The sequence below is a fragment of the Trachurus japonicus genome, chromosome 8, assembly GCF_045865225.1.
Source record: "Trachurus japonicus isolate A0001 chromosome 8, Traja_1.0".
NCBI classification, from domain to species: domain Eukaryota; kingdom Metazoa; phylum Chordata; class Actinopteri; order Carangiformes; family Carangidae; genus Trachurus; species Trachurus japonicus.
Genome location: NC_140914.1, coordinates 15413526 through 15441288, shown reverse-complemented (window position 1 = coordinate 15441288; position 27763 = coordinate 15413526). Strand labels below are relative to the sequence as shown.

At 41.9% G+C, this 27763-nt stretch overlaps 1 long non-coding RNA gene across 1 annotated transcript in view; it reads left to right on the top strand.

The window, feature by feature from the left end:
• Positions 1-16161: 16161 nt before the first annotated feature.
• LOC146982912 (uncharacterized) overlaps positions 16162-27763 on the top strand; it is a 50222-nt gene continuing 38620 nt past the window's right edge. The window contains exons 1-3 of the long non-coding RNA XR_015036281.1: positions 16162-16340; positions 16823-16908; positions 17347-18062. This is a non-coding gene — a long non-coding RNA (uncharacterized LOC146982912). The remainder of the gene's footprint in view (positions 16341-16822; positions 16909-17346; positions 18063-27763) is intronic.

Genomic DNA, 27763 nt, shown 5'->3' with positions numbered 1-27763 from the left:
TGGGCTCCAAAGTGAGTGAGGTCATTTAGCTGTGTGGTCAAGGAATGAAAGAGGAGCTCAGGGAGAGTGAGTTCACTGTGACCTGTGTCTGCCCTGGAGCTGAGGACTCTGGGGTTTGGGGTTTTTGGCCATGTGTACAAGAGGAGAGGAGAGAGGTCAGCCCTGGCGGCATCGCGCTCTCCTCAGCTCTTGGCTTATTCTTCAGTTGTGGTTCAGTTTACTTGTTGATTCCTTTCCGTTTTCCTTTTTGCCTAATCTCTCAGTATCTGTTCTCCAGCTGAGGACACAATGTGGAATCTATCAAAAGTGCCATATGAAAATATCACCCTTCTCTTCATTGTACACAGGGAACCAAGAGTGCAGAACATTGCATGCTAATAGAGGGAGAAACAGTGTGAGATGCAGATTCACCGTCTGGTCAGGTGTCACGACCGGACGGGGGGATAGATGTAATGTCTAGACCGTAACTAAACAAAACCTGTGTAATTACCCACCTCTCACTCTCCCTGGGATTTGGCAGAGGTGTGGAGCATACTGTATGGAGCTTGATCACTGGTGGTGGAGGAGGGTGAGGTTATGTGAGATAAGTGGCTGTCAGAGCTGTCATGTGAACACTAGCTGGATTAGTATGATGAAATTAAAGGAAGAGTGCATCCAGTCATTGTATTCACTGTTTTTGCAACTATTATGAATGTTTTGAGAATTGCATTAATCTGTTTAATCTGTGTTTGTACTGCGCTCTTTTTTTTTTTTTTTGATACACGCAGACATAAACACTCTCAGTCACACCCTAATACCTCCTCCTATCACTACTTCAACGCAGCGGCTCCTCACCTTTGCCACCCCTTCCCATTTCTCTCCATCTTCTCTCTCATACTCTACTCCTCTCTTTTGCTCTCTGCTGTTGTAAAGCCTTTCCGTGACTAGCTGTCATTAATCTTCCCTCTCTAGGGGCAGGATCTTGACTGTGTGCCAGCAAGTGCTCATACAAAGCCAAGACAGCCATCCAAAAACAGAGCCGCTTTTCTTGTTTCCAGAGCACCACATAGCTCACACTCATGCTGCTGCAGCCCTAAGGGCAACACTGCTGCACACAACAAAGGAATGGCTTACACATCACACCTAGGCTAATATCCATACATTTAGATCCACACTCAGGCATGCAGGTTGGCACGTACAGTACAAAAATCCAACTCTTTTTTTTAGTCTTCTCCCACTGCAGCAGTTGTGCACAGTGTTATCCGGATCATCGGATGCAGGCTGCAAGGATGTGTTGGCTTTTGCCTTTGTTTTCCCAAATCCTCTGTGGTCTATATTTTAGCAAACTTTGTTGTTGATACAAGTGACAGTACCTGCATCTTTAACTATGGTGGTCCTGAGAACTCACAAATGCAAATGCTCTGCAAATTCAGAATCATCATATTTATAGTGTTATACAGTGTTACCAGGTGACTATTAGTGATGGATCAGTTGTGACTTGTCATGTTGGCATAGAATGATAATAACAATGCTACTACTACTAATACTAACACTAATAATACTATTAAAGCAGAAGTAAGCGATATTTTTGTGTTAATATAAGTCTTAAATAGTTATATCTTCCGACAGCAATCACTTACATAGAGTGTTTGGACCGAAACACGGGTCTGTCAGTCACTCTGCTCTGCTCTGAGCCGAGGAGAAAACTTTTCTTGTATCCTACAAGTTTTATCCAATGAGGAGAGAGAACGGCATAAAGGGCTGTGTGTGCAGCCAAGGGATGCGCCTGAATGTGGTGACGTAGGGACGAGGACCAATAGATCCATGACGAGGGCGGGGGCTGCTAACTCCATCGGCTGACAAGAAGTTATGGTGCGTTCAGGGCAGCCCGTAACTCGTGTTTTTCCGACCTGTGAAGTCGTACCAGTTTGATCTGGTGCGAGTTCACGGGTCGGAAGTTACGAGTGGCCGTTATAGTGACTTTCACAGGTAAAACAGGTCGGAAAAACACGAGTGGGTTGCCTGGAACGCTACAAAGTCGTAAGTCGTGACTTGAAGCTGTAATTTACGGTTTCAAAAGCCTGCCTGGAACGCAGCATTAGCCAAAACGACCGGATCGCTTACTTCTGATTTAATAATGGTTTGCTTGTAACCTATAGTTTTAAATAAATAACGTGTGTCAGAAAGTTCATCAATTTTTTTTTCTCGTAATTTATTTTTGCTTTAATTCTGATGGAGAGAGAAGAAAGTCGGAGAGAGAGAGAGAGAGGATGATGTGGCAGAAAGGTGATGGGTTGAACTTGAACCCAGGTTGTTCTAGTCAGGATAATGCCTTCATGTTAACCCCCCTCCTTATGCACACTCACGTCAGCTGAAAATACTTCTGTTACATTGTGGGCTTAAATTTGCATATATTGTGATTTTTTTTTTATTTCAACATGTGTAGCCAAATTGATTTTTGTATTTGCATTTAAACTGCAGTGTGTTGAGCTCTCAGGGTCACTGTACCTGACAACACCTGCAGCAGCTCCCAGGAAGGAAAAAAAATGATTATTGTTACTACGAATACGTGAGTCAGAGCCAACCACTGTTGACATTTGAGTGTGATATTATCAAGCCATACACACACACACACACACACACACACACACACACACACACACACACCTATGTAGTACAACAATGCTGTTTATGAGAGAGAACTCCCAAAGCAAAAATAGCTGGAATTCTGGTAACGCTTTATATTAAGGTCCTTGTAATAAGCATTAGTTAATAGGTAATAAGGCTCTTATAAGTGATTACAAGATGCTTATTAACATTATTATGCATTCATAAGACTATATATGTATTAATAGACTCATAATAATATAGTTAATAGCAGACTATAATTGATTTATAATAACTTATAATAAACTTAGTTAACTGTTTGTTGATGCTTATGAACATTAATAAGATCCTTATGAGTATCTTATAATTGTTCATAATAACATTACAAACACATATATTGACTCAACTAGCCCAATCATTATGTCTTTGTTATGCCTTTATTAATCCTAAGGTATGTGTAATAAGCGTTAGTTAATAGGTAATAAGGCTCTTATAAGTGCTTACAAGTATTAATAGTCTCATTATTATATAGTTAATAGCAGACTATAAGAGATTTATAATAACTTATAAGAAACTTGTTAACTGTTTGTTGATGCTTAAGAACATTAATAAAATCTTCATGAGTATCTTATAATTGTTCATAATAACATTACAAACACATTGAGTGTAGCCCAACCATGATGTCTTTGTCATGCCTTTATTAATCTTTTTTGTTTGATTTATTAACATTAATATATACTTTATTGCTCATCTATTATAAATTAACTATGCACTTGTTAACAGTTAACTATGCTTTTTGCAGGTACTGGATCTAAAGCGAGAACAATGTCTTATTAAGGCTGATAAATATTTTTATTGTGCATTATTATGCCCTTATTATCAGTTAACTATGCACTTGTTAACAGTTAACTATGCTTTTTGCTGGTACTGGATCTAAAGCGAGAACAATGCCTTATTAAGTCTAATAAATCTTTTGTAATGCATTCATTAATGGTTAACAATGATTTTCACAACTTCCACATCTGTAATGAACAATACATGTGGTCAAGGTTGATGAAATGTAAAGAAAAGATTGCATAGTAATACAAATGTTTCAACAGTGAAGCCCAACATTGTTTTATTCATTGCTGTCAAGTAAAGAGACATTTTACTGAAAATGTATAAAAATCTAAATCACCTAAAACAGGTAGAAAGCACCTTTAAAACATTTAGGCATATTATACAAATAATTTAACTCAAAAAAGTGCAATTTTGCAAAGTGCAACATGATTTTTATACTTAAAATGTATAAAAATAACCTAAAACAGGTCTTTGAAAAAAAAGTACACTTTTATTTTTTTTAATTTTTAATTCCATTGAACATTTAACGCAGCTGCTCTTTTGCACTCTTGTTTGCATCAAAAGCAATTCCCTCTTCCTCTTCTTCTTGCCATCATCTGAGGTTGAGGAGCTTGAGGAGTCTGAGGAGGGGTCGGGAGAGAATGAGGATAGAGGAAATTTACATCTGAGTTTTCATAATGACATTTTTTTTAATGAAAAACATAAAAAATAAAAGTCTCGATATATCCTGCAATAACACTTTACAGTTTAATTTTCAAGCATTTTAAATAGAGTCTTAATGTAGCACATTTCATTAAACTCAAACTCAAACTCAAATGACTGTGCTGAATGTACACAGCAGTAAGTAGGCTATCATGTACAGAAAAGTGTCAAGAACATATCAGACGGTGCACAACGAAAGAGAGAAGTTATATATTTCGACAATGTACATTGTATGTATATAAGCCTAGCTGGAGACAAAATAAACTACATTTTAATATAAAAACGTTCTCACTGATACACAGAGGAGCGCTTCCGTAGGGCAGCAACAGTCTTGAGGCGGCTAGGTCTACACTAGCTTCGGCTAACGTTAGCTATGCATGTTTGAGTTTGTACTAACAAGTAGCAGCAGTTAAACTTACCAGAAGAGTCATCCTCCGTCTCACAACGCTTCCTCTTGTCAGCTGCTTCTTTTCGAGGCCCAGAATGGGTTTGAATTCTACTCGGGGGCAAAAATGTTGGGCAACTACCTCCATTTTACACATGGGCATGTGTTAAGCTATCAGCTGCTAGCTTAAACCGGAACTTCCGGTTTTGCTGTTTGCCTTCAAAATAAAAGCGAAAGGGTAAAATGTTTCAAGTGAGAAGAAACTCTACAAGTCTGCTCTTCTCCTCCGACGCACCTTTCTGAAAACCAAAATCAAATGCATAATAAAAGATTTATCAGCCTTAATAAGACATTGTTCTCGCTTTAGATCCAGTACCTGCAAATCAGTACTGTAAACAAGTAAACTTATAATACGTAGATGAGCAATAAAGTATAATGTTAATAAATCAAACAAAAAAAAGATTAATAAAGGCATGACAAAGACATCATGGTTGGGTTAGATTGATACTCATGAAGATTTTATTAATGTTCTTAAGCATCAACAGTTAAAAAGTTTCTTATAAGTTATTATAAATCTCTTATAGTCTGCTATTAACTATATTATAATGAGACTATTAATACTTGTTAGCACTTATAAGAGCCTTATTACCTATTAACTAACGCTTATTACACAGACCTTAAGATTAATAAAGACATAATGATTGGGCTAGTTGAGTCAATATATGTGTTTGTAATGTTATTATGAACAATTATAAGATACTCATAAGGATTTTATTAATGTTTATAAGCATCAACAAACAGTTAACTAAGTTTATTATAAGTTATTATAAATCTCTTATAGTCTGCTATTAACTATATTATAATGAGTCTATTAATACATATATAGTCTTATAAATGCATAATAATGTTAATAAGCATCTTGTAATCACTTATAAGGGCCTTATTACCTATTAACTAATGCTTATTACAAGGACCTTAATATAAAGCGTTACCGGAATTCTTTCTGAAGTGGTTTCACATAAGCAACAGCTCAGTCATTTATACATACTGTACAGTACATGAGATTTTGTTTTTGTACATAATTGGTTGTACATATTTAAGGTCAAAATACCCACCTGCATTCATCGCTTTCCTTGATGTCTCTATGACCCAGAGAAACCGGGGGTCACATGACTGTGCCAGTAATCTGCTGTGACTGGTGTTCAGGTGAGCCAGTGCTCCGCGTCATCCTCAGTGTGTTGGCAGCAGACTCTGGACTTTGTGTCACAGGCAGAAATCGCACATCGCAACGTGCAGGGGAAGAGAATGAGTAGTCATTTCAACAGTGGCCCCTAATAAAAACGCAGCTCCTTCGCCACCATAAAGAGCTATTGTTAGGTTAACAATCCATTGTTGGTGCTGTAAACGTCAGGTCAGGTGAATGAGATGAGCGAGAGAGAGAACAGGGGAGCTCACACCTTTCAGCTTCTATTTGTACTTGTCTTAATGTGTGTGAGTGATTGTGATTGTGTGTATGTGTGGTGTATGTGTGTGTGTCTCTCAGGGGCTTAGTATTACTTATGAATGGGTCGGATCTTTGTTATCTTATCACAAACCTTTTTTAAAACCAGTGCCCGACCCTGGTTTCTCCTTTCCTGTGAGATGAGATCCTGTGGTCTACACAATAAAGAGAAAGAAGGGGCCACCATCAGTGGGTGTATTGCAATATCTCCTCTTCACAACAAGTGCCCCATTCAGCCCCCATCAACCACTCCAAAACACTCGCATACTTTGCTTCCCCAGAACACATCGCCCAACCTCTACAGACCACCACCACACGCTACTTAACGTACCCGCTTCCCTTTTGCCTTTTTGATCTTTTAAAGCTCGCTCCCTACGACGTAGCTCGACCACTATGCCCTAAGAGTTCCCCACCTCTCCAGTGATCCGATGACAGGAACCACGCACGGTTTGCAGTCATGACTAAATAAACACAACGTGATTATGACGTTGATATGAATTCCTCTCTTTATGGGTTTGCGTTTGCACACTGGGCTTCTATACGGGTGCAGGTGGGGTGAAGTATGTTGCAAAATCGCAGTCACTGTGTGTTTTTAAGTGTGTATTCTGTTAAAACAAAACCTCACAGATCAATTCATGTTGCTTTGAAATGAACTGCTGCTGGGTTGAGACAATTCAGGTGTGTTATTTTCCACAGCCGTGACAGCCCTCAGACAGGCTGAACAGCATTGAAGAGCTAAAGACACACTCGTGCATTTATACAATATGTGTTTGCAGATCCACAGTGCGAAGGTTGATTTAGACAGCTGCCTTCAAGAAGTCAGACATGTCAGACACTGTTCTGTTATTGTTTCTACAGCCCATCATCAATTAACAGTATCACTTGTCCCCTTCAGAATCTGTTTGCCCTTGAGTCTGCTCACAAGCTTGTGTTTCTAAGATTAACTCTGCCGCACAAAATCAACATTAGCCGTGATAAAAGTTGACATTTGTGTCAGTTCTTGAGCTGAATAGAGTTAGTACTGACATAAATGTTAGACACTCCTAAGGGTTTTAAGCTCAGAGTGTTCTCTGTCTGCCCAGGGGGGGCAGGTGAGATTTACATCCGCTCATGGATTCAAATAGGATTGTGATGATCCTTCACTAATGTGTGCACTGGTGTGCGTGCAGTTAGTGTACTGTGCTAATTGCTCTGATGTCTCAAATGCAAAGATGGGATAAGCCCCATGTAATTACTTTTTTATAAAAGGAGTGGATGTGAAAATAAAAGTGTTGAAACAGAATTTTTCTTTTTTCTTTCGCACTTCATGTCCTCTGCCTTTAGGCCACAATCTGTCAGTTGTGTTTTATTGTGTTTGTCTGGAGGGGAACACATTAACCTGCCTTGGCTGTCACGCTATAGCTCAGAGCTGAGTGAGTCAGCGTCAGCCAGAGAAGCTGGACCTCAGCATACCGTTCCCACACATCAAAGCCAGGCTAAAGTGACTCCATACGCTGGTATTCACACATTCAGTACTGGGCTCTTTCCTGATTCCTGGTTCACACAACATGTTGTCGAGTGTTGTGATCCTGGCTTTGTTGTCACGCACCTAAATGGGCAATTATGACAATATAGTCAATACTAATCATACTGGATTTGCCAGTCAAAAAAAAACTCTAATGCTCCTTTGATGTGGTTGTTGGATGTGTTACCTGTGGGTGTTCCTTCACATGGCAACAAAAAAATCCTCTAATCAGATGTTGTGCAGCTGTGAAGTATTGTTGTTTGTATTTGAGGCGGACAAAGTGTAGCACAACTGTACAAAATGTGTTGCATACAAACTTAGGCAAACCCCAAATAGGGCGTCTTTGAGCTACTAAGTTGTTTATGGGAAGTGTTCTCTCTTAATGATGGGTCGTCATGACGCACTTGTTCCTCCAGAAATGTCACTGTGTTCTCAGATTTTAAGTGTTGTGCCTGGTTATTATAAACACAAGTTGAACATAAAATTATACATGGAGCAGGTTTAGTGTAATTGTATCGATGCATCATTTTGGTTTTTACTGCCCACCATTCAGTGACTGGCTATGTGCTGTACTTCTACATTAAAACAATATCTTTGAAATACTGTGTGAATGTTTTATATTACTTGATCAGGGGCCATCTTTTTATGGCTCTCTCATCAAAACACCTGAACAAGAAATCTTGTAACTGTAGTTCCAATCTAGGGAAGAGAATCAGCAGTATTATCCCACGAGCAAAAGACACACCTGTCTTCTCAGTGAGTGGCAGAGTAGCAGTTTGTTTCCCAGGATGTGCGTTGTGTGAGAAACACAATAAGAAAGACACTTTGTCATGTTTTAATTTTCTCGTTGACAGAGTAATTTTACAAGTAAAAATCAACTGCATTGTGACTGTTAAATCAAGATTTCAGCACCCGGGCAGCAGCTTGGAAACGGGCCACACTTCAGTCACCATTTCATACATCTTCATTTAAAGATCCAAATACAGTACAATGACATTAGTGTAATGTGTCATCATAACATTTAGTGACTTTTCAAGTAGGACTCTGCAGCAGTTATGTAGATGGCCACTCAGTAGGGGACATACCAAACAATCCAAGATACGTCTGTCAGGCTCAGATTGTTATCTCAAAATGAACTGGAATGTACAAAATGTCTAAACACCATAAATGTGGGTTTTTTCCCCCCAATATCTTAACGTTATTTCCTTAAGTGTTGAAAATTTCCCCATCTCACTATGTTGAGGTAAAATTACAGAAGAGCAGAACACAGACACAGACAGATAACCTCAAAGGCAGATAGCTACATCTTCAATTTCATACACTGTTCATACAAAGTCCTGCTATAAACTTGGTTAAGACCTGAACTTGTTTTGTTGTTTAAATAAGTAAATCAGTAACACACGAAGCTACATGCTTGCCATGAAGAGTTGCTTGCGTGCAGCTACTAATTCTTTCATAGATATGCCAACGAACCAAAATATATCAGACAAATAAATGAGAAAAAAATGAGAAACTGGTTGAAATTTTACTGTTTTTGTTGCTGATGAATGTCTTGTATTGATTTCAAAGCTGCTTTGTCAGTGCTGTTCTTTTCTCTGCTAGAGCGTGCCAGGAAGCCATTGTATACCAGCTCAACCCTGTCATTAGCTGGCTGTGGTGTGGGGAGGACTGTTTACTAACAGCTGCCTGACATGACCAGAGAGAAAGTGACACACGCTATGTGCCACAGCATACCCCAGACTTCTCTGTATCTGGCTGAATCACAGTCACACCCTATTTATAAAACTTTACAGTTAAAGTGTCAAAACACCCAAGTAACAATGGAGTGTTGAAGTAAACCAGTAAATATGTCCTAAAAAAGTACAGTAAAAGTGTATCAAATAACATAATAATAGTCGGAATAATATGTGGCTTTATGGTAAAACATGAAGACAACATTGCACCAACATCAAGTGTGTTGGGTTTTATGTTTTTTTTTTCTTTTTAAATACATAGAGAAATATTTCATTACCCACTTGATGTGGGTAATGAAAAGGAACAATGGTTCCTTTAGGAGGCATGTGGTACAAATTTACAGGGAGAGCGCATTTCATCGTTGCGTTTCCCCGTTGTTGGTCCGTCTCCAAGCACACCTTGTGGTGTGAGGAAGGACAATACAGCTCTTTCACAGCTCTGACCCAAACTGTCACACCTTATATCCAGGACATTCATTGGCTTCACGGACAAAAGCAATTGTTCCCAAGGAGAGTAGAGAGCAGATATGAACAAAGCAGGAAACAATAGACACAGGCGGGTTGAGTTGAAAGGTTAGAATAAATGGAACAAAAATATGGTAAAGTTAAAATGACAAAAGCTGCATTTGCAGAGGGATTTTTCTTGTCTATGAATTTGACGTGGAAAACTTCAATTTCTTTTGACTTTATTGTTTATTTAACTTATTGCTTCTTGGTATAGCTGATATGTTGCCTCTGTGTGTATATGGACTGGCTGAAGCTGCAGAGGAACTGCTGCTCTTGGGATTAATGAAGTTGTCTGTGTCTGAATCTGAATTTATTAGGGTCACAGTGTTTGTTCTGCATCCAGGGGTCCAGTGACAAACAGCGGATACTGTTAAGAAAGTATCCCTTTATTCTCCCTCACCAATTGCTTCATATTCCCAATCAAACAGCCCCTTTGTCTCAGCGTTTCGTCCGAGCATGGGGAAACAGTGCGCTGCATTGACGAGACGCAGACAGATTATCTTGTTTGAATGGCTTTTCCAGAGCAGCAGCAAGGCCGGCATAACAATAGGTAACTTGTTGTAGGCACAACAAATCTAATATTCATTTAACATAGCCTTGTAGCAGGCTACCCATGGGGGCTGCTCATGCTGGTACAGTAACTGTTTGTATTTGCATAATACACTCCACCTCAGCAGGGCTACTAATTGGGCTGGTTGGAGGGAGCCAAAAGCCCCCGGTGAAAGAGAGCCACAGCCACAATTATCATAGGAGACACAACAATGTAGGGATTGAAATAATTTCTTTTATGCGGGTACAGGACAGTCTGACTTTTCCAAATAAAAAGAGCAAGGAGGACTCGGCCAAACTTCAAGTTCAGAAAGAAATGTTAAAGCAGAGGACTGACTGGATGTCTTTTGATAAAGAAACAATGCAGTATATTTGGAAACCAAGCAGGAATCTCCATGCACTAAGTTAGCCCTCATGTCTGGGTTTGCCAAGAAGCAGCACGTGTGTATGTGTGCAGGCATGCAAGTGTGGGTGGGTATATTTGGTATCACTAACAGGCTAAAAAGCTTCTTCCCTGCCCATACGTTCATTAGCCCTGATTGAAGTCATATGTGCTGCTGGTAACACTGGCAGAGATTTGAGATTTTGCGTTTCTCTGCTTGGACATGATGGTCGATCATGCTGTGTCAGAACCAGCCAGACCTTCCCTCACTCACTCCTGGAATTTTCGTTGTGGAGTGCAGCTCGAGGGATGTGCGTGACTGAGATTGGCATTTGTAAGAGAGCTGGAGTTCACAGACCAGATTTGGACTTGTTTTATTACCTTCCCCTCAGTGTTCAACATCTGTTAGATCCCAATCATTCACACGCAACAATAAATATTTTGGATGTCATTCACACATATTGTCTTAGTAGAAGCTGCAGCAACAACACATGAATTACCAAAGGAAAATTCATTCTGATCTCATGTGTGGGTTGGTATGAATTAATTAAGGAGATGAATGAAGCATACATTTTTCATTATGGCTCATTGTCTATATTAAGATGTTACATTAATGGATCATAACAGAAAGAAAGAAACTTGTTTTCTTATTGAAGGTTTATTACACAAGGAGTGAACTGTGCTGCTGGCAACAGCTGGTTCTTGAACAAAAGTCAGGTCGGATTAATAGACGAACGTTCAGCAGTGCTGCTGATGTCTTATTCTGGTGTAAATTGAGGGTTGGCCCACCTTTTTTTAAGTTCTTTTATTTTTCTATAATAACTACATTTTTTCCTTTGATGCTTTATATTGCGAGAGACAGAAACACGTTCAACCTATGAGTTCCAACATATTGTAAGATGCCACGTAGATCATGCAGCATATTTATAAGGTTCATTAACCCGGATTTACTTGAAAATAGAATTTTACACAAAGTTTGGGCTACATTGTCTGATAGATGAGTTATTACACTAATGTTAAGACCCACAGTGGGCTCAAATTCAGTTTTCTTTTCTGAACACCTTTAAGAGCAAAAAGAGTTCAATGATGGGAATAGTGAGCAAGTGCTGTCAGTCAATTGTAAAAGTCAGACAGTCACTCAGCAAGATAGTGAGAAAGAAACTTTATAACCTCTGTAGGAAACAGGTGCTGAGTCAGTGAGGAGATGAATGTTAGAAAAATGGGGAGGGAAGGATAACTTGTCTGTGTGTGCATGGGCGAGAGAGAGAGAGAGGTGTGTGTGTGTGTGTGTGAGTGAGAAAGAAAGAGGGTGTGAGTAATGCTGAGTGGAAGCCAGGGAGCTGAGTAGAGAACAAGGGGAGGAGACTCTCTGGGGATTGCGTGCGGACATCAAATGTTTACCTGTAACAAAAAGAAAGGGGAAGGTGTAGAAGGGAAAAAAAGGAGAGGAAAAAAAAGGCCGTGGTTTACAGGGGTGGGCGGGGACCCAAAGCCTAAAGCATGAGCTTCGCACGCAACTTAACAATACTACCTTTATGAAGACTGTATTGCGTTAGCCAGTGAGCACACACACACTCATATTCACGTAAGATACCACTAGTGTTACACACACACGCCAACACACACACTTGTCAAGGAATTTAACAGGAATAGATAACTAAATGATGGCACTTGGGCTGAAGCTATGCCCGTGTAAAAAAAAAAGGACATAAAAGCAGTAAGGAAAGGCTTCGTGACTTTTAGATAATGGGATCAAAGAGGCTCAGCCACACATTATTCACCAAATGGGAGCAAATAACCGACCCCATCTGTGGAACAGCTGGAGTTTCTGTTTGACAGAAAGGGGGTACTTGTGTCCATCTAAGCTCAGCCCCAGAATGAAAAACTTCTGAAAGCAGATGTTCAGCATTCCCTCTCGTCCCCCGACCCTCTCTGCGGTTGCCCTGTTCATATTTCATCATAATTGGCCAACAAATCAAGACAAAATGAGAGTCAGCCTTTGTTGTGGAAACCATGGAGAGCCCCCAGTGATTTACCGACAGGCGGCCCCTCTCATGCTTTCTCTCTGGCACTCTGTCTGTCTGTGTCTTTCCCGCTGTATCTACATACACGGCATCTTAGCTCTCCATCTCTGGGCTGTCTTATCTGCACTGAGAACAAAAAGCCTTGAAAAAAACCTGGGCTGGTGTAGAACTGATGATAGATTGCTGGACAAAAGTCACATCACGGGTTTATATTTGGAGTAATGCGTTCTCCATTACGATGGGCCTTTACAGTAACTCCTATGAATCACCTCTGTGTAGGTGTGTGTAGCTGCAGGCAGGGTGATATTATTCACCATGATACACTTTTATATACATAAAACTGGACTCACTCCTAACCAGTATTTTCATTTTATGTGTATTTCAGTTAATTTAGTAGTCATGTGCATACAAAGTGTTCACAGAACAATTATGCATTTAACCGAATGCAACCTTTCTTCTTTTGCCAATGTTCCTCTTTGATTGAGAGTAAAACCTGTCCATCAAAGCTCTGACTGGCACCTTGCGTGTAAAAGGCAGAGTTATTGGGATTTAGCCTGGGGCGCCTGCGGTCAGCACAATATGTGTACTATAAATAATTTGACTGTGTATGCGAAGTGATTGTGTGAGCCGAGAGAGAGAGAGAGAGAGAGAGCTGCGTACACATTGGACTCAGGGTTTCCTCTCCTGTGAGCGTCTGCAGTCAGAGCGCAGGTACAATGGAGAGCATTGTTCAGCTGGCAGGCCCCTGCGTGCCGGCTCCCCCTCCGTACCTGAGCACAGAGACAGGTGTATTTCTCCTAGTCACGCATAGCCCTGCCACACTCCCAGCTGCCTACACACTGCTTGCCACTGAGATCACACACATACACACACCTAGAAAAGCATCCAGACAAAAGCTAGCATATAAATGCAGGCTGATTACAGATACACATTTTTCCCCTCATAGGTCTATTTGAACCCTTAGCCGTATCTTTTACCAATTCAAATTTTAACATAAAACCAAAGAACAGCTATTTTATAAGTTACAAGATCAAGCAAATTAAAAAAGGAAAACAACTCCACACATGTACTTACACTCGCTGCGTAGTGCTTTCCTTTAGGAAATTAACTTGTTTTTTTGTGGATCATTAGCACTTTCCAATTTGGTGTTTACAAGTTTTCCCCTTTGACACAGAAACCCAATAAGCAAAGCACCTGCAGGTAAATAATTCTCACGAACACTATGGTGAGGCTCCAGGAAGGGTGTGTTTGTCCAAAGAAATCTCCCCTTTGCCCAGTGGAAGTGTGTGCGTGTGTGTGTTAGGAAGCAAGAGGGAATGAGTCATGCACATGTCAGTTGTGCTGTGCAGCCAGTCCGGCCAAAAGTTCATTTAATTTCTCCTCAAGTGAAAACATGTTTGAGTAAACATTTGGTCCCCTGTTATAGTTTGACATCTCAATGCAGGGTGAGATGGAGCAAGGGGATAAATATAGATGCTGACACGCTCAGAATAAAAGAAATTATTACCAAAATCTCAATGATTAATTTGAAAAATAACATGCTAGGAGGGGTTGTGGTGGCGGCGATGGTGGTGGTCACTGATTACATGCTTTTCTTTGAAAGAGTCTCCCTTCCACAGGCCTGACTCCCTGAGGTGCTGGAGGGAGTCCAGCACTATCAGTCTCATAGCACAAGGGGATTAGCCCTTTATCCTGGCTCATTCTAAAGAAAAGAGGTACACGCCACATTATGTCTTATTATATAGAGCAGGCACAAGCCATTATTATTATTTTAACCAGTTTACACATGAGTAATCTGCACCCACGTCACTCTGAAACCTTGCCGTGACCCTCACTTAGCTTCTCTCTGCCCGTTCCCACGCAGAGGCCAAAAAGAAATCCTGATGGAACTCTGCATGTTGGCTGTACATGGAATTACACAATTCCCACCTCAGGCGTCCTGGCTGATATTTACCAAATTAATTCCCATGAGGATGTAGAAATGATAACACCCATGAAAAGTGGGAGAGTGAGAAAATAAGGAGGCTAGCGGGCGTGTGGTGGGGACCATGCCAGTGAAAGGGCATACTGTTGTTGGGGAAATACTTGTAATTTTCTCATCGACCCCTCGGTTTCCATGACGTCATGACGTGTTCCACATCTATTAATGTAGCTCACATCATACTATAAGATGGGCTGGGTGGTTAAACAGCAACAGTATGGCCTGCATCATTGTAACCTACTCTGTCTTTTGGTCTCATAGGCTCTTGCTCTCTATCCTGTTGCTGGAGTTTGGGCACTCAGAGCCACATAAGGAAACATTTGTTCCCAGTCTCGTTGAATAGAGCCTTGTGTTGGAGGTAGTCAAAGAGATACAAGGGGATAGGACATCCAAACAGTCCAACACAAGAGCTCTGCTCTGAAGCCCCTCTCTGTCTGAGCCGGGCCAGTAATGAATGTCCTCTAGTCTTAATCACTCTCAGAGCACACACTGGAGATATGACTGACTCCATTGTCCTCCTCTCTATGTTTTGTATGTTGAAAGCAGAAGTCGTAGAGGTCATCGCTTCCAGTAAATATTAGATTTGTTTCACCAGCGCCAGGTGGTCACGGTGACACTTACGCGTGCTTTTTGCGCAGAGTAAGTTCCCACGTATCCGGATTTTTACTGCTGCATTGGAGTGCGGTAGAACTTCAGGCGATAACTTTATGCTGCTTGAAAATATCTTAAGTTTCTCTTTACTCAGTAGAATTTCCCCTGGATTCTTTGATGCATTCCTTCATTTTCTTCCTAACCATCTGTCAGGAGCAGCGGACAGAATGAGTTTTGTGCTTTCTGGATATGATTATCCTTGTCACACTAATCTGGAAAACATTTGTGTCCACATTAGCGCATACCTACATACACACAGTGGCCTGAGTGGAGACATGGTGCAGGGAGATGAGCAGAGGTGGGCACATACGCTCACGCAGGGATTTGCATACATATTATAGGGAAACCTGCAGACACACATGCAATATACACATGCACATCATTAGAAATAATGTGTGTTCATTTCATCTGGCTTTGTTATGACTCTGGCTGATTGATAATCATAAAAGTAGGAGGAACTGCTGGCTGTGTTGTTGAAATTCATCACATAGTTTCAGATAAGAGATAATTACCTCTAGAAGATAATTACCTCTACTAATACTTTATATTGATATATATATTTATGTTATTTATTCTAATTCAGCCTTGAATGAGTAATGAGGTAAGGGGGGAACTTTTGTTGCAGGAAAGGGTCAACACAGTGAACCAGATAAAAATGTGTAACCTTCCTTTTCTTTCTTTCTTTTTCTTAAAAGGAAAAAAAACCCTTCACACAGCAGCGGTGGCTTAGGAATGTGAGACAGGAATGCTGTTGAGTTACTATAAAGGGGGTTTGATCACTGAAAACAATGTCTTTGTGTTTTCATCCCCAGCTCTAGTCACGCAATGCTGTGTGCACAAACCTCCAGCAACTTTTCAACCCCGGCACACAAGAAAGCCATCAAGTACCTGCAATTGACAGAATCGCGTGCAATTCAGGTACTCCTGGATTGTGCTGGAGCACGACCAAATGGGGAGTGAACAAAAAGTGGAGTGGAGTCTCACCTGGTTAAAATGTAAGAGGCACCGCGTCTTGTGTTCAGAGACAAACCATAATAATGTGGTCGAGGGGAGAAGCCAGTGTTATGCTGATAAGAAATCAGATGTTCTCAGATTTAACATATAAGATACAATTTTATGGAAGTAGCAGGCTAATTGTTTGCCCAATCAAGTTCATTTGATCAGCTCAGAGTTTACCCACGTTATCTCAGCTGTGTGGTATGGTTTTTATTACACTGAAATAAAACTGACTTATGCTGTTGGTTCACTTTCTTTATTTTCAAATGATCATTGAATGCAGATATTCTCTAAAATCAATCCACATAAATCCATAAAGATGACACATATTACAAAGAATGTTCGTTTCTGATACACATTTAATGATCAGTAACCCAATTAAACTTCACATTTTTGTCAGGCAACCATCCTTGGTTGTATTATAGTTCAGTTCTGCTCTGATTGTACAGTAAATCCTCTGACTTTGTGCTCCATTCCTCAGGATCCAGTCCTGGTTTTGAGGTTTAGGCGAAGCTATGATCCCAGAAATACAAGCAAGCCTGGAGGTGGTTAGGACATGAAAGTGAGGTAAGAAAGACAAGAGATTCATTCATGGGAAGGTGATTCAAGGCACCGACATCCCTGTATCTCTGCACAGCGACAGATGATCATTATTACTCACACTGCACACACAGGGCTCACACGCAAGCTGGGCTCAAACTGACAGACGATGAGTGACTGAAACTAGATCACAACAGCCTACATCCATGACATAATTCACTTATTCTGGTGTTAATATTATGTTGAATATCAATAATTATGATAATAATAATTTAACCGGAGTGATTGCTTGTAGCATATTTATAAAACAATTGATGCTTTAATTTAAGTTAGTTAAATCACCTATTATTTAAATGCTACTTTTTTTTAACGCTACAATATGAATCCTTAGTGTTATTTTTTCTCTTTAAGCTATGCCAAAAGTTTTAATCTCCTATCATTCTCCCGTTTTCAAATATTTGCCAGCAACAATAATAAACTCCACTTACCGTCATGCCTTGCGCGTCTGCGTTGGGCTGAGCGCAGCATGTGCTTCAGTGCTCTGTTCTCACTATGGCTCAGTGCTGCTCAGGCTCTTCACATGAGCGCATCGCACCCGCTGCAGAGGAGCTCGTTGGAGCTGAAGCAGGGGAAACCATCACTGCACCGGACTGTAAAGAGGAACTATTACTTATCGATTATTGGAAATAATCACACTGATCGATCTGCTTTGATTTGCCCGAGGCCAGATCAGTTTACGCACGGATTTTTGGGTAAAGGATTACATGCGAGCCATACTGCACTGACACGCGTGGAGTTAATGTTATTATTGTTGTTATTGGTAAAACTTGATCACGATGACGATGGCGACAGCTGCTGGATTCAACAGTCCAGCTGTGGCTCGTCCTGGAGGATTTAAGGAAATAGTGTCTCTGACACGGGATGAGCGGTGTCCAACACTCCCGCTGCCCCAGTCCTGCTGCTGGACAAGCCGTTTGTCGGACAGACAAGTCTCTTGGGATATTTCACGCGTGTTCGCGGGTGGTCATTGTTGCAGATGGCCGATACCATGATATACGCCCATGGAAATTTGTTGTGGCGCGTGGAAACGGAATATCCAGGGAATATATATTTTGGAAGCCGATGCTCAGCAGATGTCAAGCTATTTGGATAATGACAGAGCGCATCAACTCATCCAGCAGGTAAGTGACAGAACAAAACTTCTACCTCTTGGCAGTGTGAGGTGTAGACAGGGGAGGTGTAGACTCACTAACTGTTATGTTGTCATTTTGTATTTTTAAACGTGCAGCTTAGTCTCTTAGTTGAAGAACTTGATCCAATCAGCTATGATTTAACAAAAACAATAAACTGTTACACAGTGGTTGTTTTGACCAAAGGTTCTGTCGTTATCTCCCTACACACCCATTTGGCCTACATCTTCATTACCAAATTACACCTAACAATCAAACTTGTCTCTTGGGATTCCTTAGAGTAGCTCTTATCAAATTGGGGTCTGTGTCTAATCTGTATCTGTAGAGATGGGTGTGTTTTGAGAAGACGCTCCACATGTGTAGGTTCACCTGTTCACCGCTCCGTTATTCTCTGGGTTCATTAGATGCACAGCCCTCCCGCTCACAACTGATATATTTGTATTTCACACACAAATTGAACACTGACACAGCCTGACATCAGCAGTCCTAATCCACCTGCTTGGAAAAATGTACACTCTTATATCCTGCACATACACCTGCGCTGCCAGGTGTCCACAGCCCATCCACAGAGTCGTGACCTGTCATAAGCTGTGTAAGAGCAGGTGCAGCAACATAAATGAAATGTGTTGGGCACAGTGTCCATAGAGAGCCAGATGTGGTCCACCCACCACTCCCACAGTGACTCCAAACAGGTGAGAGGAAATGTGTTAGAGCCCCTTGTGGGCAAAGTTCTGGAGCTCAGTCATTAGTGCAAGCTGCTGCTGTTACCTGACACATGGCACGTACTGTATCAGAGATAAAAATCGTTGATACGCTTCCAACTGAAATGCTGTTTTTAGATGGAAGTTGGGAACTACAGGTGCATGAGACCACTTTCAGCAGTGAAACCTGTATGGTCAGGATCATACGAGACTGTTCTGCAACTTGGCATTTCCATTTCTAAGCATGAGCATACTATACATAATGATTTAATACATAATTTAATCTATGGTCTATAATGGATATAATGACAGTGTATTCATAGGAGGTGTGTGTTTGTGCAAGTTATCTGAAGAGGCTTCCACCTACTCAGAGCTCCTTCCTCTTCCTTCACTCAACCCCATCCACTTCCTTTGCAGTGAAGAATTCCATCTATTGTTGGGGTAGGGGACAGAGCCCCACTATATGTCTGTATACAGCGCTGAGCGCAGACCGAGCACCACCACCACCGCTCTAACTCAGCACCCGTCCCCTCCCACACACCCCCTCCATTAAAAATCTTCTCCAAACAAGACCCCCTTTCTCCGCTGAAGAGGGACCCTCTGTCTAATGCCAAGTGACTCTCATGGCCAGCATTGACGGTGGGACACTTGCTTCACAAAAGGAGCTGAAGTGTCAAATAAACTCGGTCAGAGCCCCCGACACACAAGAATTCCTTTATCTGGCACCCTGGGAGGCAGACAAAGACAGACTTTGTGTCAGTGAGCAGGCCTTGACTAAACACTGGGCCTTTTTTTTTTTTTTTTTACTCCTCTTCTCACAACTTCTGCCTCTTCTTCCTCCTCCTCCTTTTGTCATTTGAACGGCGGAGCGGGAGCATGCCTGTTGACATGACCCCCGCTCACCCAGCATCTGTCCTGCACATGGCCAACATAACCCTTGTGCTGTGTCAGCGCCGTGCGAACGCAGATGCACCCCTGCACGCCCACTTGCATACGCCCAATGTCTGTTCGACATCAAAGGAGCCGGAACATTGCAGTGGATGTTAATTCCTTTTTGATACTTTTGTTTATGTCTTGGCCCGTAGCTGAGAATAGTAAAGCAGGAATTTGCTTTCTCACAGGGCTGAATGTGCTGGCTGTGCTGTCATATGATATGCTTGTGGTGAACCGCAGTCGAGAGCCATATACACACCAGACTCAGACTCACTTAACAACCCCTCTATTTACTCGTCTCAACATTTCCGAGGAACTTTCCCATCACTCTCATTTCTTCTTAAAGTTAAGATCCTGCTGTATTGTCATCTGTTTCATCCTTAAACTAACTTCAGGCCTTAGAGATTGTGTTACTTTTTGTCAAGTTGCAGACATTTGTTTGATAATGAAAGCCAGTTTTCATTGCATTTTAATGTCACCTGGACAAACCAGATACTATCACACACTATTCTATAGAGCTTTGTAGTCTGGCCCTTGAAATGAAAAACCTAGTCTGTATGAAGTGACCCCAGAGTGGTGGAAAATGACCTCATACAGAGTTTAGACGACATTGAAGCAGCACTGCTGAGACAGGTTTGTGGCCCAGAGCTGTTGCTGGCTGGCTGGCCCCCAGTGATGGACGTATGCATCAGGCCCCCAGGCATGCTAACACAGGCCTGCCCAGAGAGCCATAGTCCCCCAGCACAGTGGTTAAGGTAAACAGATCGAGTTGCTGTGGTCGAGCGTGTTAATGGTGTGTTTATGAGCTTAACTTGAGTGGTGATTTATCATGTCTAAACTCAGGGCTCACCTCTAGGCCTTGGCCTTGATCAAGCTCAGTATCTGCAGTGTGTGTGTGTGTGTGTGTGTGTGTGTGTTTGTATGTGACATTGCACACAGGTGACAACACTGACCGTGCAAGCGTGAACTCCTGGTGAACTGTGTCTCCATGTCACAAGTGTTTCCGACCACTGGAGGGAAATGGAAGACGATAGAAACATTTATTACATATTAATTACGCCCTGTTTTTGTAGCAAACGTGCCCTCAGCATTACCTCATCAGGTCTACGGGGGCACACAGCTCAAGTCACAGGAAAATATCCTTCCATCATTAGTGTCAGATAACCTTTTAATGAGCTCCATGAGAAACGTCAGGCTGTAAAAAAGCTGTTGTGTATCCTCTCATATAGAGCACCATTTACACTCAGTTTTGTGTGTGTCTGTGTGTCTCTGTGTGTGTTTTTAGAATGGGCTCTAAAGTTTGTCTGAACAGGAGAACTGTCATTTATTAGTAGTGCAGGAACAATGGGGAGCTTGTCTCCGGGGGTGGTGGGAGCCAGAGGGGGGCCAGAGGGGGCCGGTGGAGCCAGGGGAGGGTGGCCTGAGATTGGGCAGCAGCCTCTGACCAAGAACAAGCCCCTGTCTGATGGAGAGAACTGCTGACCCTTCCTGAGTAAAATGGCACCTTTGTTTCGAGGTGTATGTGTTTGTGCCTATGTGTTTATGTGTGTGTGTGTGTGTGTGTGAGAGGGAGAAGGAGAGAGGGTTTGAAAAGCTGGGAGCGCTGTATAAAGTGTTTTTTTTTTCTCCTTCTCTGTACTTTGGTGATTTTCCCTCCATTTGTGATTTTCTCTTAGCTCCAAGTTTGTGTTTTGTCACAAAAGCAGTTTAACGACTTGGTTTCCAGAGTGGTCATCCTTTCTTTTTTCATTTTTAGACCATCTACTCACAGAACTTGTTGTCAGGGTGTGAGAGAATTAACAAACACATTAGTGTATTTATGATACTACACAGCGCTGCCATGACACCAGACCACCTCTTAAGACTGATTAGCGGTTTTGTGTTTCCATCCGGCCTGCTGCTGCCTTTTGTGCGGTGCTTTCTTCCTATAGCCGTATAAACAATTGTCTTTTCTCTAATGATGCTCATGAAGGAGAGAAATTGGAGGGAGGAGGAGAGAGGAGGAGTAAGTGCTGGTGGGTAATGGCAGCAGATTGCTGATTTCCGACAGGGAAACCGCACTTCAGAGGGAGGTGTGTTTGTGTTTATATGTGTGTGCGTGTGTGTGTGTTATCCTGCTTTTGGGAGTTATCAGGAAGTGGGGAGGCTGAGAGAGAGACAGCCAGTGAGTGAGAGAGTGTGGCAGGGTGATTTAGAGGAAGTGGTGAACATGAGTGGGGATTCTTCAGAGCGATGCCTCTGGGTCCGACACTTGAAGTCTGTCGTCTTTGATAAGGCTCCCTCTGCACCTGGTGCTCAGACCTTTTCAACTTGACTTTCTGCCACGGGGTTTGCCCCTCCCTGTTGGGTGATTTAAATATGGCACGCTTCCTCTGACTCTCCTGCCATCCCTCCTGTCCTTGACCTCCTGAGCCTAAAGAAAGCATATAGGCTAGATGGAGAGCGCTGAAAGTTGAAAGAAGGATGGGTGGAGGACAGGATCAGTTCCTCGACGCGCAGCAGTAAACAGCGAGACACACAGTGCAGCACAGGGCCATCTCTGTCAGCCCAGACACAGACAGACAGCACTCCATTCAGGGCGCCGCTACAGGAAGGCTGCATGCACCACCCAGCTCGCTACAAGGACACTATGGATCTGCAGAACAGTGGTGAATACGAGATGCTTAGAATAGACAGAAAAAGTGTTAAACGTGTAGGTAAGGAGGCTGCTGTGAAGCTTTGAAGTGTTTTCAGTACATTTACACAAGATACATTTACTTGTGTCAGTTGAGCAACCTTTTCTTGTTTTTTGAGGGCTAACATCTCTCTTCAGGTGTCTTCTTGACCTGCCTTGTATGCACAAGAATCAAAATTATCTGCTATGCTTTAAATACCAGACATTCCTCCTTCTGTTTTCCCTCAAACTAACCTCTCCTGATCTTCTCATGCTCTTGTTTTGGAGGGAAAATTCCTCCCTTTGTGTTCTGCGCTCACAAATGTCACATTCCACCAAACCTGTGACCCCACTGGGCCTTTACTTTGGCGGGTGTTGGGTCACCATGGCAGCGTTACAGAGTTTCAACGAGTCACACCTACACAAGTAAGCCATCCTCATTCAGGACTTGGGTCTTTTTTTTTCTTTCTATCACTGGTCTTCCCTTTTCTTTCGCCCTCAGTGGGGAGGATAAAGGAGACATTTTCAGTGTGAAGAGGAGCGTGAAATTTCCTGTGTGACCTCCCCGGGACACAGCAAGACCACCAGGCTCCTCAGTCGACTGTGTATGAGTGTGTTGAATCCAGCGCTTGTGTAGGAGATCTGTGTGACACTGACGGCCTTTACTGCGTGTCTGTTTTTGTTTGGTTTGATTAAAAGAGATTGAATGAGGCAAGGTTACACTCCGTTCCCCATAAAAAGTCTGATTAAGATGGATTGTTAAGTATCCTGACATTCAGAAAGTTCACACAAATTATCATGTCACTTAAAAGCGATTGGGAGGCAGATGCTAATATTCTCAAGTCCATCCTGGCAGCCGTGTGTGCTGGGCGGTCAAGCTATCACAGCGAGCCCTCAGCTTCTGACAGACAGGCTGTGGGAGTCGATATAGTGGCTGTCTGTGTGCTTGGCCAGAAGCTCAGATAAGTGCACGGTGGCAAAGTGCTGTAATGACAGCTGAAACGACATGGAGGCTGGCCAGATGTCAGGCTGTCATCACAGGGCATCACTCATTCAAGGCTGCACAAGGGTAGACTCACTCATGTTTCTCAATGGACAGTTGCTAATTAGATTTTCTGTGATCTTTTTTCAGAGCTTGGTTGATGAGCTGCACAGAGTTCATATTATCTGACAAAATAATTGTTACTTTGTGTCTGTCAAATCTTTATTTTGCAGAAAATAAAATTTGAAACCCTGTATGTTGTTGTCGTACAGTTTAGTGGTGGGGTTTGAAAAATGCCCATGTGCATTTCTTTAACTCTACTGCACCCTTGTGGACAAAAAAGGGAACAACAGAATACAAGTCTACAAGGCTGCAATTCCTTCTTGGTCCACATGAGGCGATGTTTTCAACATTAGTCTTTGTGAAGTCTGGTGGCCATAGACCTTATTATCCACAGTAATAGAGAAATACTTAAAGAATATTGTACTCAAACAGAATTTACCTCATGATTTTTTAAATTATATTGAATCCGCTGTACAATCAGACAACTGCCACTAATCTGATGTGCATAATTTGGTGCTGTTTTAACATATAAGACCATATTCACATTTAAAACACATTACACATTAAAATCACAATTTGCCGTTTCCCTGCAGGGGGAAAAGAAACACTCTTTAATTATGTTATTCCAACAACTCAGCCTTGAAATGTAAATAATCCAAACATGATACATTTTAAGTTGTCTAGAACTAATCTGGACATGTTAGATGGTTGAGGAAGCTTCTGTTTCTCAGCATCTTCACGACACAACTGTTGTGCTACAACACAACTGTGGGAGGAGAATGGAAGAAAGAGGAAGACAAATGTATGACGTGAATTCCTAGTTATACTGAAAATGGAAAGTGTAATAAGCAGCTTACAGGAAAGCAGGAAATCAAAAGAGGTTCGACAAAACAAAGAGGAGACTTAGATTAAAACAACAGTCATTGTATTGCTTTTACACTACCCTGAAAATAGAGAGCTCAGGTAAGGCACTACTAGCATGTCTCTTTCTTCATGTCACCACTAGAGGTCAGAGTTTGATCTTTGCTCTGAGACATACTGGTGTACTCACTGTTAACTCCTTCATGAGACACATTATGGTACATACAATATAGAGATCTGGTAGTCATCTAATGTCCTCAGTGGCTAGGCAGATGAATTGTTACTTCACCTGCATTAGACTTAGAAGTGAGAGTTTAAACCTGGGATTACTGACAATATCTATTATCTAATATATATATATATATATATATATATATATATATATATATATATATATATACTTACTGCAGGAAACTTACTGCATTTGTTTCTGTGCTTAGATTCACATTATGACAGAGCCTCCCTCCTTTCTTTTTGTGTCCTTTAAGATCACCGCTGCATGTTGCTCTGTTACCCACTAGGTGTCTCTCTTGCATAACAAAGTTTATAACCTACTTCTTTTGAATTTTATACTTGTTGTTTCAACAGTTAATCCGCAGTTATGATTTGCTGTGCACAAAAGCTGTATTAGAATTTTTCCACATCTTTAACCTTTACAGTTTAAAATACATGCACACAATTAGTGTAGTGTATGGAAAAATTCTGCTTTGCTGAAATCTGTTGCAAAAGTTAACCAACTACTGTGCATTCAAGACATTTCCCATAGGTTCTTCAGTGAAGAAAATATGAGCCTTAAGCTGCACCACTAGATGGCAATGTGGTAACATGGAAAACAGCCTCCCGGTGGAAAGTAAAAGCTACTTTGCATATCCGCAGCCCTGTGATCTGCGGAGTAATGGATGTAGACTGGCATTATTATCTTCTTATTGCCCCTCATTCTAACTCATCTCCCTTTGAAGATCAAAGTAGCCGTGTGCCTCTGTGTGTACCGACACAGATAAACCCAGAGTGAACTTCAATAAAGCCAACTGTTCACTTTGTACATCTGTCACTCCTCAGCCTTTTTCCGGCCTTATGAGTAGAAATGCTGTTGATCAAGAGAGTCAACTGTTGCAGCATTTCATGTGGATTGCCGACACAAAAGCTTTCAGTATAATTTCAGCAAAGATTAAGATATAGTTTTAAATGCATGGTAGTGTAGCTCAGTAATGAAAACAGCAAACACACCAAGTTACCAGTCTGGTTTTTTGGTTTAGTTGTTTTAACTATACAGAAACTTGGCAAGTGCCATAGCTCTCTGTTGGCTTAGCTCCTGCTCTGTCAGACACTGCAGAACACAGAATGAATGAGAGAGACACACAGGTGACATGGCCAAGGAACAGGTGTGGCACCTTATGACTTGGTGAGAGTAATTGCACAAATATCATGCCACTTACAGCTCAGTTCCCACAAGTCCCCTTTCATTATTATCTCAGGTGTATGTCAAGCACATTACGACCAGGCCCAAGTGGCAGGGCACGCTGATTGTTGTTTAATGTCTTGTGCATGTAACTGAACTCAGAGTACACTCACAAAAGTAAAAAACAAAGCTTAGGTTAGTGTTTGACCTCATGGCTGCTGCCGACACATGACGGTTTGATTTCATCTGCTGATTTTGAATGAATTTCCTTTTGCATATTGAACAGTTTCTTTGAAGAGGCGTGTTGGTCATGCTGGAAGGCTGAGACTTCCGTCTCCTTGCAGTGTGCACACCGCATTGTTGAACACTGATCAGTTCACCTTTTGATCAGATTTCAGAGTATGTTGTTACTCAGGTTCCTGTCAGTTGGAGAGTATTGGAAAAAAGTGTCATGGGAACTAGTTGTAATCATAAGTGAAGCATTCATTTGTACATTCTGAAATGTCGTTGTGCACACGCAGCGCACCGGCAAGAAGTTAAATTATCATACTTTGTATATACACGTGCAGTAAGATGTCTTAAGCCGTAGGTTTAGTGGGTTTTTGTATCAGAATTGTGTGTGTGTACTTTACACATGCCACACCTCTTGCACTGGCACAAGTGTATGTCAAGTTGTCCACAATCTACAGCAAATCAGGTTTCTGCTCTTGGGTTTGTCAAGGGAACTTTAGCCACCTTGAAGAGCAGCGCTGTAAAATTGTGCACACACAAACAGAAAGGCATGGAAACACAGCCCTCTGCTTAACCTTTGCAATATTTCAAACACTGTACAGTTCCTCCGGATCCCTCTTATCTCCTCCTTGCTTTCTAACGAAAACCCAAATCAAATTCCAACCTGTTGGCTTATCGGAGCAGTTGGCCATTATTTACTTTTGCTCCTGTTCTTTGTTTTTTTTTTTTTTGGTCTTTTTTTTTTCTATTTATTCTCAGTGAAAGTGCAAGCTTGCACTGCCCACAGTTTACTTTCAGGTCTTTGTGGAGAGCTTGTTGACATTAACACCTGCCTCAAATCTTTGTTCGTTTTCAGAGTGGCAATTGCTAACCCCAGCGCCAGGAGAGAATGGTTGCAACACTGCTCCCAGCTGCTTATCTCTGCCATCTCTTCCTCTAAGCTCTCCAAATGTTCTCATCTCTTCGCAATAATCGATCATCTAAATCCTACGGCAGCTTCTGATAACAGCCACTGCAGACTAGCTGAGCTGAGAACCTGACCAGACGTGCCCTAGGCAGACAGACAGGCAGGCAAGCAGGTACTGTAGCTGCTCTCTTGCCCTTAGGGAGGAGAGCCATGTTTTTCCCCCACGCTGCTTATTGCTGACAATATGTTGAGGCATGGCAGAGCGCGTAGAGTGAGCAAGGCGAGGTGGAGTTTTGGTCGAGATACGGAGGAGGAAGTCTGAGTGTATATCTGTCTAGTCGATGGCTCAAGTAAACCTTCATCTACTGTTCAAGTTAATAATTGACTCTGGAGTTCACTGTCTTTCTGTTCTTTGCAGGCAGGCAGGGCTTTCAGAAAACCTTTGTTCATTAACTGTTTTTTAAACCTAATAATGCATCTGCTTGCACATTTTGCAGCTGTGCAATAAAGCATTACATGGTGAACCTCCCTTTTTTCTGTAAATATGTCCTATTGCTGTGCGTATTTGCTCCCTGTGGTTGATGTTAATGGGGTGTTGTTGGTGGCAGCATCTCCTTTACAGGCCATCTTAGTGTATGCTGCAACCCCACACTCAACACTTTGTTCACCCTCCATGGTTAACCGGCATCACCCCAATTAGAAACCAAGGGAAACGCTAGCGCAATGAAAATGAATAACTACATCTTCCCCCTTATGCTGTTACCCCCAGTCAGGGCTACAGATCTCAATCAGCGGCTGCCTAAAATGGGGTGCACGTGTGTTGGGGGCGTGCACAGCTGGACGAGGGGGTCGGAGAGGTGGTCTTGTAGTTTAACCGGAGTGCACACATAAACACATGTGCTTGGCTTGCACACATAAACGCCGACTTCTCCACACGAGGAGGACATTAGTAGTGGTGCACG